Source organism: Triticum aestivum, chromosome 7A, assembly GCF_018294505.1.
Source record: "Triticum aestivum cultivar Chinese Spring chromosome 7A, IWGSC CS RefSeq v2.1, whole genome shotgun sequence".
Classification (NCBI taxonomy): Eukaryota; Viridiplantae; Streptophyta; class Magnoliopsida; order Poales; family Poaceae; genus Triticum; species Triticum aestivum.
This window is the reverse complement of record NC_057812.1, coordinates 458835513-458850323: the sequence shown is the minus strand read 5'-3', so window position 1 is coordinate 458850323 and position 14811 is coordinate 458835513.

The window sequence follows — 14811 nt, the reverse complement described above, 5'->3', positions numbered from 1 at the left end:
TAAATAGATTCAGACCAATTGGTAAATGAAATCTACTCCATGAGATTTAGTCAACTTTAGGGAGCATCGCAGATTCAGACCAATATTTGCAAGCATGTAAATACTGATTCAACACTAGGGAGTACTGACTTTTTCTGGCAGCGAGAAAGCAACTCAATTTGGCAAGCAGTGCAATACCAAATGATTTTAGTCAAACATGCAAGTGAATTTAGAGCACTAGCACTAGGTACTAGTAGCACTAGGGACTAGGGACTAACAGCAGTAGCACTAGATTCAGTCAAGTGAAAGTGAATTTAGAGGAGCAGCAAAATCAAGGAACGTGAGAGAGGTCGATGGAGGTTCAACCATGAATTGCTGCTGCCCCATGGTTGGGTATGTAATTGTCGCCGCTCCTCCTTTTGTGGATGCCAAGGTTGGAGATGCCGGATCCGTGCGGGCATCCACCTCCTATCTGCATGAGCTAAAGCAAACCATAGCAGGTAGTCCACTAGAACCTTCTTCCTCTTTGGTTGCACCAGCGGCGTCTGCAGATCCGCCATGGCCGGAGGCTGACTTCTGAAATGAAAAAGAGCATAATGAGATGTTAGCTTTGCCATGATGATATAGTAGTAACAGGGAAGCATACCAGGGATAAACTGTACATAGGGAAGGCGATAAATAACAAAAGCAGCAGTAACATATTCTCATGACAACTAGGACATAACCATCCCAATTCCATTTTACCATGTACTGTACAGTTTAAAACTGAAGCATATCAAGAAGAAATTGTACACAGGCAAGGCTGAAAAGAAGAACAGAAAATTGTATCTTGCGGGCATGCAACAAGCTGTGCGGGCATATATAGTAAATCAACATTGTATCTTGCAACTCAACAATTATCACAGAGAACAAGATACCATAAGATGAATGATGGCACTCAAATTCTAATCTAACATAGATGAAATTCACTGCCATAGTAACAGTACATCTTCACTTGGATATATCTAAAGTCCAGTTGGTTCTCATAAGCAAGTGTTCTCAGGTTTGCCACAACATGATAGGTTAACTTATACTTAACTGTGAGCAAACAGTACATAACAAAATCATGGATTTGACTTCAAATAACCAAGAGACTAATTAATGTGTTACTGCCTGATACTGTCGACCAGAAAAGCATAAGCAACAAACAATATCCTGCATATCAGTGGATTCACTCAGTGGAAACAAGGTGACAAACTAATGTTCCAGGGAGGTAGTTTTACATAATAAAAACAAACTAGGCACCTGCATAATCACACGGCGGTAGTTTGAGATAATAAAAACTAATGTTCCACGCATAGTCTTAGCGCTCCAACAAAAGAAACAACTAAAATTACTTTCAAGCAAATAGGTTGTACATCGATTAGGTTGTAAAGGACAAAAATTTTGGGGTGTACCTAGTGCAAGACGGCATAGACTAGGTTTTGAAGCTAATAACAATTAGCATGCACACACACACACACATCGGGTACTGCAGGGCTTGGGCTGCACACACACACACACGTACATGTATCAGAAGTAATTTAGTCAACACTCTCCGCAGGCAAGAGGCAAGTTGGCACTCACAGGGTTGAGATAATAGCAGGAGATGTGTGTACCTGAAGGGGCGAGCGATTGGTCTAAGCCCGGAGAGCAGAGGAGGCATGGCGGCGGTGTGCTGGAGCGCCTTGGAAGCCCGGGAACGTGGTGGTACAGATGGTCAAGGAAGAGGAGCAGAGCAGGCCCTTGATGGCCAACTAGATGCGTCCCTCCTTCTGCTCCTCGAGGATGGGTGACCTGCAGTAACAAATGTATTATACAACCAAGGATCGAATGTAGCACATACTATCGTTTCTGAACTTAATCGTGGCAGTCTTTTAACATTACATGGGGCTGCCATATTCCTGGCCGAGCCGCAGCCAGATCCCGCCCCACGTCACGGGCCTCCCCGCCAGCTCCCTTCTCTTGAGGCCAACACAGCCGCCGCCCATGCGCATGCTCTGCTCCAGGTACGTAGGCATGAAGGGAAGCCCCAGCTTCTCCGCTGTGGTACAACAACAAAAGGAATCAGAAATCAAGAGAAGGGAAACTAGGAACATCACATGGGGCTACCATATTCCTGCGGATTCAGACCACAACAGCGACAGAAGATTACACGGAGCAGAGATGAGGTCGTGAGCAACGCACCGAGGTAGTCGACGGGGATGCGGTCGTTGGAGAAGCGTCCGGTGGGGTGGTGGGTGTCGAAGTCCCGCCCGTAGGGCTCGTGGTCCGTGCGGGCGAGCGTGCCGAGGTAGTTGTTGGTGCCAGCGTCGAACATGGAGTCGCCGATGACAAAGAGCGCGGGGACGAGCGGGGTGGGTCGGGTGAGGAGCACCAAATCTCGGTGGAGATGGTGAAGCGGCCAGAGGAGTGCCCGGTGGAACTGCTCGATCCGGATGGGGAGAGGGGCTACTCGATCCAGATGGGCGTTTGTGTCCCGGATCTCACGGGAGGAGGGGCTATGCGCCGCCCTGATCCCGGATCCGGCGGCCTCTAGCCTCGCCGTCACTATCGCTGGTGGCTACTCTAGCTGGAGTACACGCGGCCAGAGACGACAAAGCGGGCGTCGCGGTTGGTGACGACGAAGGAGAAGATGATGAAGACGAGCCGGCGTCGCATCCGGTGGCTCAGCCAGATGCCGCCACCGAGGAAGACGAGGGAGAGGACCAGGACCCCCACTCGCGGTCGGTGGTGGCGACCATGTCCATGACGGCCTCCGTCTCGGGCCAGTTGGATCTGAGAGTGGGGAGGGGAGGGATCTGGATCGGTAGCGCGATGGGGAGGGCCGAGCGGTGACCGTGTGGGGGGAACACCGGAGGAGTGGGGTGGGGGCGGCGGCACGTCGAGATCCCGAGGGAGGGATGGAGGTTGGGGGCAGCGACGGGGGATCCAGAAGGAGGAATGGTGTGCGGCGGCGGTGGATCCAGAGAGAGGGAGAGGGTGAGAGCGCTAGGGTTCGCTGTGCGGGGAGAGAGTGGAGTGGTGTGCGGTGGTTTTTTTTGAGGGGTAGCTCGTGGTGGGTGAGGTGAGGGCCATTGGATCCAGGAGGATCCGACGGTGGTTTATCCGTGATCCGCGTGAGAGGCCTTTGGACTAATCAGAACGTAGTATACAGGTATGATATTTTGACCATTTAAATTGGTCATAATTGACTAAAAGTAAGGTGCTAAATCATGTTAGCTATTTTATTATGACCTAAAAATATGAAAAAAGAAACTTCTCATTATGTCAACAAATTTGACTATAGTTTTCAGGAATAATCACAAATTGAAATAAGACAAAAAAATTAAAGAGTTATGAGAAATGAGTTCTCTTAAATCATTTTTTTCACTTTTCGAGTGTCCAAAATGAGTTTTTTTTGTGAAGGGCCTATAATATATTTGTTGCAAGATTGTACCAAATCAATTTTCTAAAATACTACGACCAAATGGTTGGGTGTCAAAAGATTCGATCCACCTTTGGTGAAAAAGACAAATTTCCGCCGATTCAGCTGGAAGCGGGTCAAATTTGAAGTGCGGCTGCCTCATAGTTTGCTTTTTATTTTTTCCAAAAATCATTTCTAGGTACAGAAGTAATTATTTAGTCAGAGAAACATCAAAAGTTTTCCAAGATTCAACCACTAGCTAGGAACGGTGAAGCCCGCTGTTTTGACCGCATTTTGAAACGGGCATGAAAATTCCAAAAAAAATCAAAAAATTGGAAAACCTTCGCATTGTGTCATTATATGTGACCAAGTTTCCAGGAAAAATAATAAACTTATAATACGGATTTTTTTCAAAACAAGTGTTCTCATAAATGAGCTATCATGCGTGAAGATTCATGGCTTTCAAGCCAAATGATCAATCTTATGGCCACATTCATGGCATAGTTTGTTCAAATGAACTCATATTGTGCACAAGGGTGTATCTTGGGATGGCAAACAATGTTGCCTAAGGAAGTTTTCATTTTCTTTGCACGGAAAATTCATTTTCCATTTTCCGAGTGCCTGAAATGAGTTTTTTATGAAGGACCTACCATATATTTTTTGCAAAATTGGATCAAATCAATTTTATAAAATACTAGGCCATATTTAATGTACAATTGACCAAATGGTTGGGTGTAAAAAGTTTTGATCCACCTCTGGTGAAAAAGACAAATTCCCGCCGATTCAGTTGGAAGCGGGTCAAATTTGAACTGCAGCTGCCTCAAAGTCTGCTCTTTATTTTTCCCAAAAATCATTTCTAGGTACATAAGTATCTATTTAATCAGAGAAACATCAAAAGTTTTCCAAGATTCAACCACTAGCTAGGAACGGTCAAGCCCACCATTTTGACCGCATTTTGAAACGGGCATAAAAATTCAAAAAAATCAAAAAATTGGAAAACCTTTGCATTGTGTCATTATATGTGACCAAGTTTCCAGGAAAAATAATAAACTTGTAATACGGAAATTATTTTAAAAAAGTGTTCTCAGAAATGAGCTATCATGCATGAAGATTCATGGCTTTCAAGCCAAATGATCAATCTTATGGCCACATTCATGGCATAGTTTGTTCAAATTATCTCATATTGTGCACAAGGGTGCATCTTGGGATAGCAAACAATGTTGCCTAAGGAAGTTTTCATTTTCTTTGCACGGAAAATTCATTTTCCATTTTCCAAGTGCCTGAAATGAGTTTTTTTATGAAGGACCTACCATATATTTGTTGCAAAATTGGACCAAATCAATTTTATAAAATACTAGGCCATATTTAATGCACAATTGACAAAATGGTTGGTTGTGAAAAGTTTTGATCCACCTCTGGTGAAAAAGACAAATTCCTGTCGATTCAGGTGGAAGCGGGTCAAATTTGAACTGTAGCTGCCTCATAGTTTGCTATTTATTTTTTCCAAAAATCATTTCTAGTTACATAAGTACCTATTTAATCATAAATACATGGTTTGGTGGCGATATGTCGAGGTTTGGATGGTGGCCGAGGGCCCCAACTCTAGAGCGTGTAAACTTGCATGCCTGCCGCGTGACCGTGGCATTGCCATGTGTTCTGGGCTGCCTAGGCATGTCTAGTGGGTTGGGCACTCCCCAGGTAGGTGCTAGGAAGAAAATCACAACATAAGATTCTCACGAAGAGACCGATCGATGCTCAAACATGAATAAGCAGCCAAGTGTTTGATTAGCGGTACGGGAAATCCACATGACTAATGGGTGTGAGTTTTGGCTGAGGATGATTAGTTACTAAGAAGACCGTCTTCACAAATTTTCAGCTCAAAAGGAGGTGCCTAGGTGGTACTTGCTTTGCAAAGTACCACACTGGACATAAATACGAATGTTGAAGCCAGGCTCAAAATAATGAATGGATTGAGCTGGCATTTGGTGGAGGATGGTTATTTGGGTAGAGGAAAGCACTGTAGAAAATGGATACCATTTGGACATGCCAAAGTGGTACTTCCTTCACAAAGTGTTTTTTGAATAGAATAGGAAAATGAATATTTTTGAACTACGCAAGGAAGGTTTTTTTTACATATTTGACGAAGATATGACCCAAAGAATTTATGAGATTTTTTTGGGAATTTTGGGAAAGACAGAAATATAGGTTGCTTCACAACCTAGGGCAAAAACTGCCATATGGACATGACACATAGGCAAAACTGATGAGGTGGCGCCTAGTCATAGCAACCCACCACAATTTACAAGGTTATGACCATCTACATTGGTCATGATCAGCTAGAAATAAGGCAGCGGACTAGTGATATCTGCTTTATGACCATTTCGTGTAAGGAAATTATGACCTTTCTGACCAAAATGGTCGTTAAAGTTTAGGGTTTGAAGCCCCCCGAACAGCTTTTGACCAATTGGTCTGAAATGGTCATAGATCTATGACCAATTCTTCCAGGGTCACTGATAGAAGGTCACTAGTTGACATATTTCTTGTAGTGAATATGTCATTCACATATAATTATCAGAAAGGTTGTAGTGCTCCCACTCACTTTCTTGTAAATACAGGCTTGACCGCAAGTCTGTATGAAACTATATGCTTTGATCAACTCATCAAAGCGTATATTCCAACTCTAAGATGCTTGCACCAGTCCATAGATGGATTGCTAGAGCTTGCACACTTTGTTAGCATCTTCAGGATTGACAATACCTTCTGGTTGCCTCATATACAACTCTTCTTTAATAAATCCATTAAGGAATGTAGTTTTGATCTCCATTTTCTAGATTTCATAAAATGCGTCAACTGCTAACATGATTTGGACAAACTTTTAAGCATCGATACGAGTGAGAAAATCTCATCATAGTCAACACCTTGAACTTGTCGACAACCTTTTGCGACAATTCGAGCTTTGTAGATAGTAACACTACTATCAGCGTCCGTCTTCCTCTTGAAGATCCATTTATTCTGAATGGCTTACCAATCATCGGGAAAATCAGTCAAAGTCCATACTTTATTCTCATGCATGGATCCCATCTCAGATTTCATGGCCTTAAGCCATTTCGCGGAATCTGGGCTCATCATTGCTTCCTCATAGTTCGTAGGTTCATCATGGTCTAGTAACATGACTTCCAGAACAGGATTACCATACCACTCTGGTGCGAACATACTCTGGTTGACCTACGAGATTTGGTAGTAACTTGATATGAAGTTTCATGATCATCATCATTAACTTCCTCACTAATTGGTGTAGGCATCACTGGAACTGATTTCTGTGATGAACTACTTTCCAATTTGGGGGAAGGTACAATTATCTCATCAAGTTCTACTTTCGTCCCACTCACTTCTTTCGAGAGAAACTTCTTCTCTAGAAAGGATCCACTCTTAGCAACAAAGTTCTTGCCTTCAGATCTGTGATAGAAGGTGTACCCAACAGTTTATTTTGGGTATCCTATGAAGACACACTTCTCCGATTTGGATTTGAGCTTATCAGGCTGAAACTTTTTCACATAAGCATCGCAACCCCAAACTTTAAGAAACGACAGCTTAGGTTTCTTGCTAAACCACAGTTCATATGGTGTCATGTCAACGGATTTTAGACGGTGTCCTATCTAACGTGAATGCATCTATCTCTAATGCATAACCCCAAAACGATAGTGGTAAATCGGTAAGAGACATCATAGATCGCACCATATCTAATAAAGTACGATTATGACGTTCGGACACACCATTACGTTGTGGTGTTCCAGGTGGCGTGAGTTGCGAAACTATTCAATATTGTTTCAACTTAAGGCCAAACTCGTAACTCAAATATTTCGTCTTCGCGATCAGATCGTAAAAACTTTATTTTCTTGTTACGATGATTCTCCACTTCACTCTGAAATTCTTTGAACTTTTCAAACGTTTCAGACTTGTGTTTCATTAAGTAGATATACTCATATCTGCTCAAATCATCTGTGAAGGTCCAAAAATAACGATACCCGCCGCGAGCCTCAACACTCATCGGACCGCATACATCGGTATGTATTGTTTCCAATAAGTCAGTGGCTCACTCCATTGTTCTGGAGAATGGAGTCTTAGTCATCTTGCCCATTAGGCATGGTTCGCAAGCTTCGAATGATTAATAATCAAGTGATTCCAAAAGTCCATCCACATGGAGTTTCTTCATGCGCTTTACATCAATATGACCTAAATGGCAGTGCCACAAGTATGTTGCACTATCATTATCAACTTTGCATCTTTTGGCATCAATATTATGAATATGTGTATCACTACGATCGAGATTCAATAAACCATTTATATTAAGTGTATGACCATAGAAGGTTTTATTCATGTAAACAGAACAACAATTATTCTTTGACTTAAATGAATAACCGTATTGCAATAAACATGATCCAATCATATTCATGCTCAACGTAAACACCAATTAACATTTATTTTAGGTTCAAAACTAATCCCGAAGGTAAAAGGAGTGTGCGATGGTGATCTTATCATCCTTGGAATCATTTCCAACACACATCGTCACCTTGCCCTTAACTAGTCTCTGTTCATTTTGTAACTTCTGTTTCGAGTCACTAATCTTAGCAACTGAACTGGTATCAAATACCCTTGGGTTACTATGAACACTAGTAAAGTACACATCAATAACATGTATATCATATATACTTTTTGTTCACTTTGCCATCCTTCTTATCCGCCAAGTATTTGGCGTAGTTCCGCTTCCAGTGACCATTTCCTTTGCAGTAGAAGCACTCAGTTTCAGGATTAGGTCTAGTTTTGGGCTTCTTCAGGGGAGTGGCAACTTGCTTTCCATTCTTCTTGAAGTTATCTTTCTTTCCCTTGCCCTTTTACTTCAAACTATTGGTCTGGTCAACCATCAACACTTGATCCTTTTCCTTGATTTCTACCTTCGCCAAGTTCAGCATCACGAAGAGCTTGGGAATCGTTTCCATTATACCTTGCATATTATAGTTCATCACGAAGATCTAGTAACTTGGTGATAGTGACTAGAGAACTCTGTCAATCACTATCTTATCTGGAAGATTAACTCCCACTTGATTCAAGTGATTGTAGTACTTAGACATTCTCAGCACATGCTCACTTGCTGAGCTATTCTCCTCCATCTTTTAGGCAAAGTACTTGTGGGAGGTCTCATACCTCTCGATTCGGGCATGAGTTTGAAATACCAATTTCAGCTCTTGGAACATCTTATATGCTCCGTGGCGTTCAAAACGTTTTTGAAGTCCCAGATCTAAGCCGTAAAGCATGGCGCACTAAACTATCAAGTAGTCATCATACTGAGCTTGCCAAACGTTCATAACGTGTGCATCTGCTCCTGCAATAGGTCCGTCCCCTAGAGGTGCATCAAGGACATAATTCTTCTCTACAGCAATTAGGATAATCCTCAGATCACGGATCTAGTCCGCATCATTGCTACTAATATCTTTCAACATAGTTTTCTCTAGGAACATATCAAAAATAAAACGGGGAAGCTATACGCGAGCAATTGATCTACAACATAGATATGCAAATACTATCAGGACTAAGTTCATGGTAAATTTAAGTTTAATTAATCATATTACTTAAGAACACCCACTTAGATAGACATCCCTCTAGTCATCTAAATGATCACGTGATCCATATCAACTAAAGCATGTTCGATCATCACGTGAGATGGAGTAGCTTTCAATGGTGAAGATCACTATGTTGATCATATCTACTATATGATTCACGTTCGACCTTTTGGTCTCAGTGTTCCGAGGCCATATCTGCATATGCTAGGCTCGTCAAGTTTAACCCGAGTATTCTGCATGTGCAAAACTGGCTTGCACCCATTGTATATGAACGTAGAGCTTATCACACCCGATCATCACGTGGTGTCTCAGCACGAAGAACTGTCGCAACAGTGCATACTTAGGGAGAACACTTATACCTTGAAATTTTAGTAAGGGATTATCTCATAATGCTATCGTCGTACTAAGAAAAATAAGATGCATAGAAGATAAACATCACATGCAGTCAAAATATGTGACATGATATGGCCATCATCATCTTGTGCCTTTGATCTCCATCTCCAAAGTACCGTCATGATCTCCATCATCACTAGCATGACACCATGATCTCCATCATCTTGATCTTTATCAACATGTCATCACATGGTCGTCTCGCCAACTATTGCTTTTGCAACTATTGCCATCGCATAGCGATAAAGTAAAGCAATTGTATGGCGCTTGCATCTTATGCTATAAAGAGACAACCATAAGGCTCCTGCCAGTTGCCGATAACTTTAACAAAACATGATCATCTCATACTACAATTTATATAATCACGTCTTGACCATATCACATCACAACATGCCCTGCAAAAACAAGTTAGACGTCCTCTACTTTGGTGTTGCTAGTTTTACGTGGCTGTTGCGGGCTTCTAGCAAGAACCGTTCTTACCTACGCATCAAAACCACAACGTGGTTTAGTGATTGCTTTTTGATCTTCAGAAAGAACCCTGTTCATTGAATCCGATCCAACGAAAGTTGGAGAAACTAACAACTGACAGCCACCTGTTTGCAAAGCACGTCGGTAGAGCCAGTCTCATGAACGCGGTCATGTAATGTCGGTCCGGGCCGCTTCATCCAGCAATACCGCCGAATCAAGAAACAACTAGTGATGGCAAGCAATATGTATATACCCACGCCCACAACTCCTTTGTGTTCTACTCGTGCATATAACATCTACGCATAGACCTGGCTCGGATGCCACTATTGGGGAACGCAGTATTTCAAAAAAAATCATACAAACACGCAAGATCTATCTAGGAGATGCATAGTAACGAGAGGCGAGAGTGTGTCTACATACCCTCGTGGACCGAAAGCGGAAGCGTTTAGTAACACGGTTGATGTAGTCGAACGCCTTTGTGATCCAACCGATCCAAGTACCGAATGCATGGCACCCCGCGATCTGCATAGGTTCAGCTCGGTGAAGTTTCTCGAACTCTTGATCCAGTTGAGGCCGAGGAAGAGTTTCGTCAGCACGATGGCGTGGTGACGGTGATGATGAAGTTACCGACGCAGGGCTTCGCCTAAGCACTACGACAATATGACCGAGGTGGAAAACTATGGAGGGGGTCACCGCACACGGCTAAAGATCAACTTGTGTGTCTATGGGGTGCCCTCCTCCCCTGTATATAAAGGAGGGGAGGAGGAGGAGGGCCGGCCACAAGGGGCGCGGCCAAAGGGGGGATTCCTACTCCTAGTAGGAGTAGGTTTCCCCCTTTCCTAGTCCAAGTAGGAGAAGAAGGAAGGAGAGGAGAGGGAGAAGGAAAGAGGGGGGGGGTGCCACCCCCTCCCTAGTCCAATTTGAACCAGCCCACGGGGGGGCCACCCCTTGAGGCCCTTCTCTACTTTCCCGTATGGCCCATTAAGGCCCACTACTTCCCCCGGCGAATTCCTGTAACTCTTCGGTACTCCGAAAAATACCCGAATCACTCGGAACTTTTCCGATGTCCGAATATAGCCTTCCAATATATCGATCTTTACATCTCGACCATTTCAAGACTCCTCGTCATGTCCGTGATCTCATCCGGGACTCCAAACAACCTTCGATACAACAAGTCACATAACTCATAATACAAATAGTCATCGAACGTTAAGCGTGTGGACCCTACGGGTTCGAGAACTATGTAGACATGACCGAGACACATCTCCGGTCAATAACCAATAGAGGAACCTGCATGCTCATATTGGCTCCTACATATTCTACGAAGATCTTTATCGGTCAAACCGCATAACAACATACGTTGTTCCCTTTGTCATCGGTATGTTACTTGCTCGAGATTCGATCATCGGTATCATCATACCTAGTTCAATCTCGTCATCGGCAAGTATCTTTACTCATTCCGTAATGCATCATCGCGTGACTAACTCATTAGTCACATTGCTTGCAAGGCTTATATTGATGTCCATTACCGAGAGGGCCCAGAGATACCTCTCCGACAATCGGAGTGACAAATCCTAATCTCGATCTATGCCAACTCAACAAACACCATCGGAGACACCTGTAGAGCATCTTTATAATCACCCAGTTACGTTGTGACGTTTGAGCACACTAAGTGTTCCTTTGGTATTCGGGAGTTGCATAATCTCATAGTCATAGGAACATGTATAAGTTATGAAGAAAGCAATAGCAATAAACTAAATGATCATAATGCTAAGTTAACGGATGGGCCTTGTCCATCACCTCATTCTCTAATGATGTGATCCCGTTCATCAAATGACAACACATGTATATGGCTAGAGGCATACTAGGGACACTTTGTTTGTCTATGTATTCACACATGTACTAAGTTTCCGGTTAATGCAATTCTAGCATGAATAATAAACATTTATCATGATATAAGGAAATATAAATAACAACTTTATTATTGCCTCTAGGGCATATTTCCTTCACTGACATGGCCATACGCCATCTGGGGGCTCGACATGATCGGTCCACTCCGGACTAGGACCAGCAGGTTCACCCATCTATTAGTGGCGGTGGACAAGTTTACCAAGTGGATTGAGTCCAAGCCAATAAAGAAGTTGGACTTGACGACTACCATTAAGCTCATCAAAGAGATAATCTTTAGGTTCAGAGATCCCCATAGCATTATCACAAACAACAGGTCGAACTTCAACTCGGATGAATTTTGTGAGTTCTGCTATTCTTAAGGCAGTCGGGTTGACTACACCTCTATGCCTCACCCGCAGTGGAATGGTCAAGCGGAACGAGCGAATGGGATGATACTCCAAGGGTTAAAGCCACGCCTCATGCATGACTCAGAGCATGCCGCGTGAGCCTGGGTCACCAAGTTGTCGTTGGTCCTTGTGACGCCCCCGATTCAATCGTACACTAATCATGCACGCAAATGTGTACGATCAAGATCAGGGACTCACGGGAAGATATCACAACACAACCCTAAAACATAAATAAGTCATACAAGCATCATAATACAAGCCAGGGGCCTCGAGGGCTCGAATGCAAGTGCTCGATCATAGACGAGTCAGCGGAAGCAACAATATCTGAGTACAGACATAAACAAACAAGTAGCCATACATGGCTAACACAAACTGGGATACAGATTGAAAGAGGCACAGGCCTCCTGCCTGGGATCCTCCTAACTACTCCTGGTCGTCATCAGCGGGCTGCACGTAGTAGTAGGCACCTCCAGTGTAGTAGGAGTCGTCATCGAAGGTGGCGTCTGGATCCTGGGCTCCAACGTCTGGTTGCAGCATCCGATAAGAAGAGGAAAACGAGGGAAAGAGGGAGCAAAGCAACCATGAGTACTCATCCAAAGTACTCGCAAGCAAGGAGCTACACTACATATGCATGGGTACATGTGTAAGGAGGCCATATCAGTGGGCTAAACTGCAGAATGCCAGAATAAGAGGGGGATAGCTATTCCTATTGAAGACTACGCTTCTGGCAGCCTCCGTCTTGCAGCATGTAGAAGAGCGTAGATTGAAGTCCTCCAAGTAGCATCTCCAAGTAGCATCTCCAGTAGCATCGCATAGCATAATCCTACCCGGCGATCCTCCCCTCGTCGCCCTGTGGAAAAGCGATCACCGGGATGTCTGTGGAACTTGGAAGGGTGTGTTTTATTAGGTATCCGGTTCTAGTTGTCATAAGGTCAAGGTACAACTCCAAGTCGTCCTGTTACCGAAGATCACGGCTATTCGAATATATTAACTTCCCTGCAGGGGTGCACCACATAACCCAACACGCTCGATCCCATTTGGCCGGACACACTTTCCTGGGTCATGCCCGGCCTCGGAAGATCAACACGTCGCAGCCCCACCTAGGCAAAACAGAGAGGCCAGCACGCCGGTCTAAACCTAAGCGCACAGGGGTCTGGGCCCATCGCCCATAGCACACCTGCACGTTCCGAGGGCGGCCGGAAGCAGACCTAGCCTAGCAGGCGTTCCAGTCCAATCCGGCGCGCGCCGCTCCGTCGCTGACGTCTGAAGTGCTTCGGCTGATACCACGATGCCGGGATACCCATAACTACTCCCACGCAGATGGTTAGTGCGTATAGACCAAATGGCCAGACTCAGATCAAATATCAAGATCTCGTTAAGCGTGTTAAGTATTCGCGAACGCCGAACAGGGCCAGGCCCACTTGTCTCCTAGGTGGTCTCAACCTGCCCTGTCGCTCCGCCACAAAGATCCACATAGAGGGCCGTCGGGACAAAGGTCCTTTCAGCCCCCAATCCGTGAATCACTCACGGGTACTCTTTGAGCTGACCCGACTTTAGTCACCATCTGTATAGTATGTATGTATGTATAGTATATACCCGTGATCACCTCCCGAGTGATCACGGCCCAATAGTATAGCAAGGCAGACTGACAAGAATGTAGGGCCAATAATGATAAACTAGCATCCTATACTAAGCATCTAGGATTGCGGGTAAGGTATCAATGACTGTAGCAACAATGACAGGCTATGCATCAGAATAGGATTAACGGAAAGCAGTAACATGCTACACTACTCTAATGCAAGCAGTATAGAGGAGAATAGGTGATATCTGGTGATCAAGGGGGGGGGGCTTGCCAGGTTGCTCTGGCAAGAGAGAGGGGTCGTCAACTCCGTAGTCGAACTGGGCAGCAGCAGCGTCGGTCTCGTAGTCTACCGGAGAGAAGAGGGGGAAGAAATAATGAATACAGAGCAACCAAAGCATCACAAAATATAACAAGGCAATACGCTGTGTTCGGTGTGCCCTAACGCGGTAGTAGGTGATACCGGTGAAGAGGGGAAACATCCGGGAAAGTATTCCCGGTGTTTCGTGTTTTCTGACAGATGAACCGGAGGGGGAAAGTTGCGGGTTTGATATGTTAGGGGTGTGTGGTGGACGAACGGGCTACGTATCCGGGTTCGTCTCGTCGTTCTCAGCAACTTTCATGTTGAAAATATTTTAATCCGAGTTACGGATTAAAAGATATGATTTTCTAAAGATTTTATTAATTTCTGGAATTTAATTAATTATTTAATTAATTCGAAAATGATTTAATGACATTAGCATGATGTCAGGCTGACATCAGCAGTCAACAGAGTTGACTGGTCAACCTGACGTGTGGGACCCGTCTGTCATTGACACATCACCCTAACTAACAGATTAGTTAGGTTAATTAGATATTTAGGTTAATCAGGTTTAATTAGTTCAACTAAACATGATTAATTAAGTTAATTATTTAGTTAATTAATTAATTAATTATTATTTATTTTTTATTATTTGTTTTTATTATATATTATTATTATTATTATAAATCCTTTTTTTGGAACGTTCTGTGGGGGTGGGGCCTGCATGTCATTGGCCCTAGGAGCCAAACGGGCGA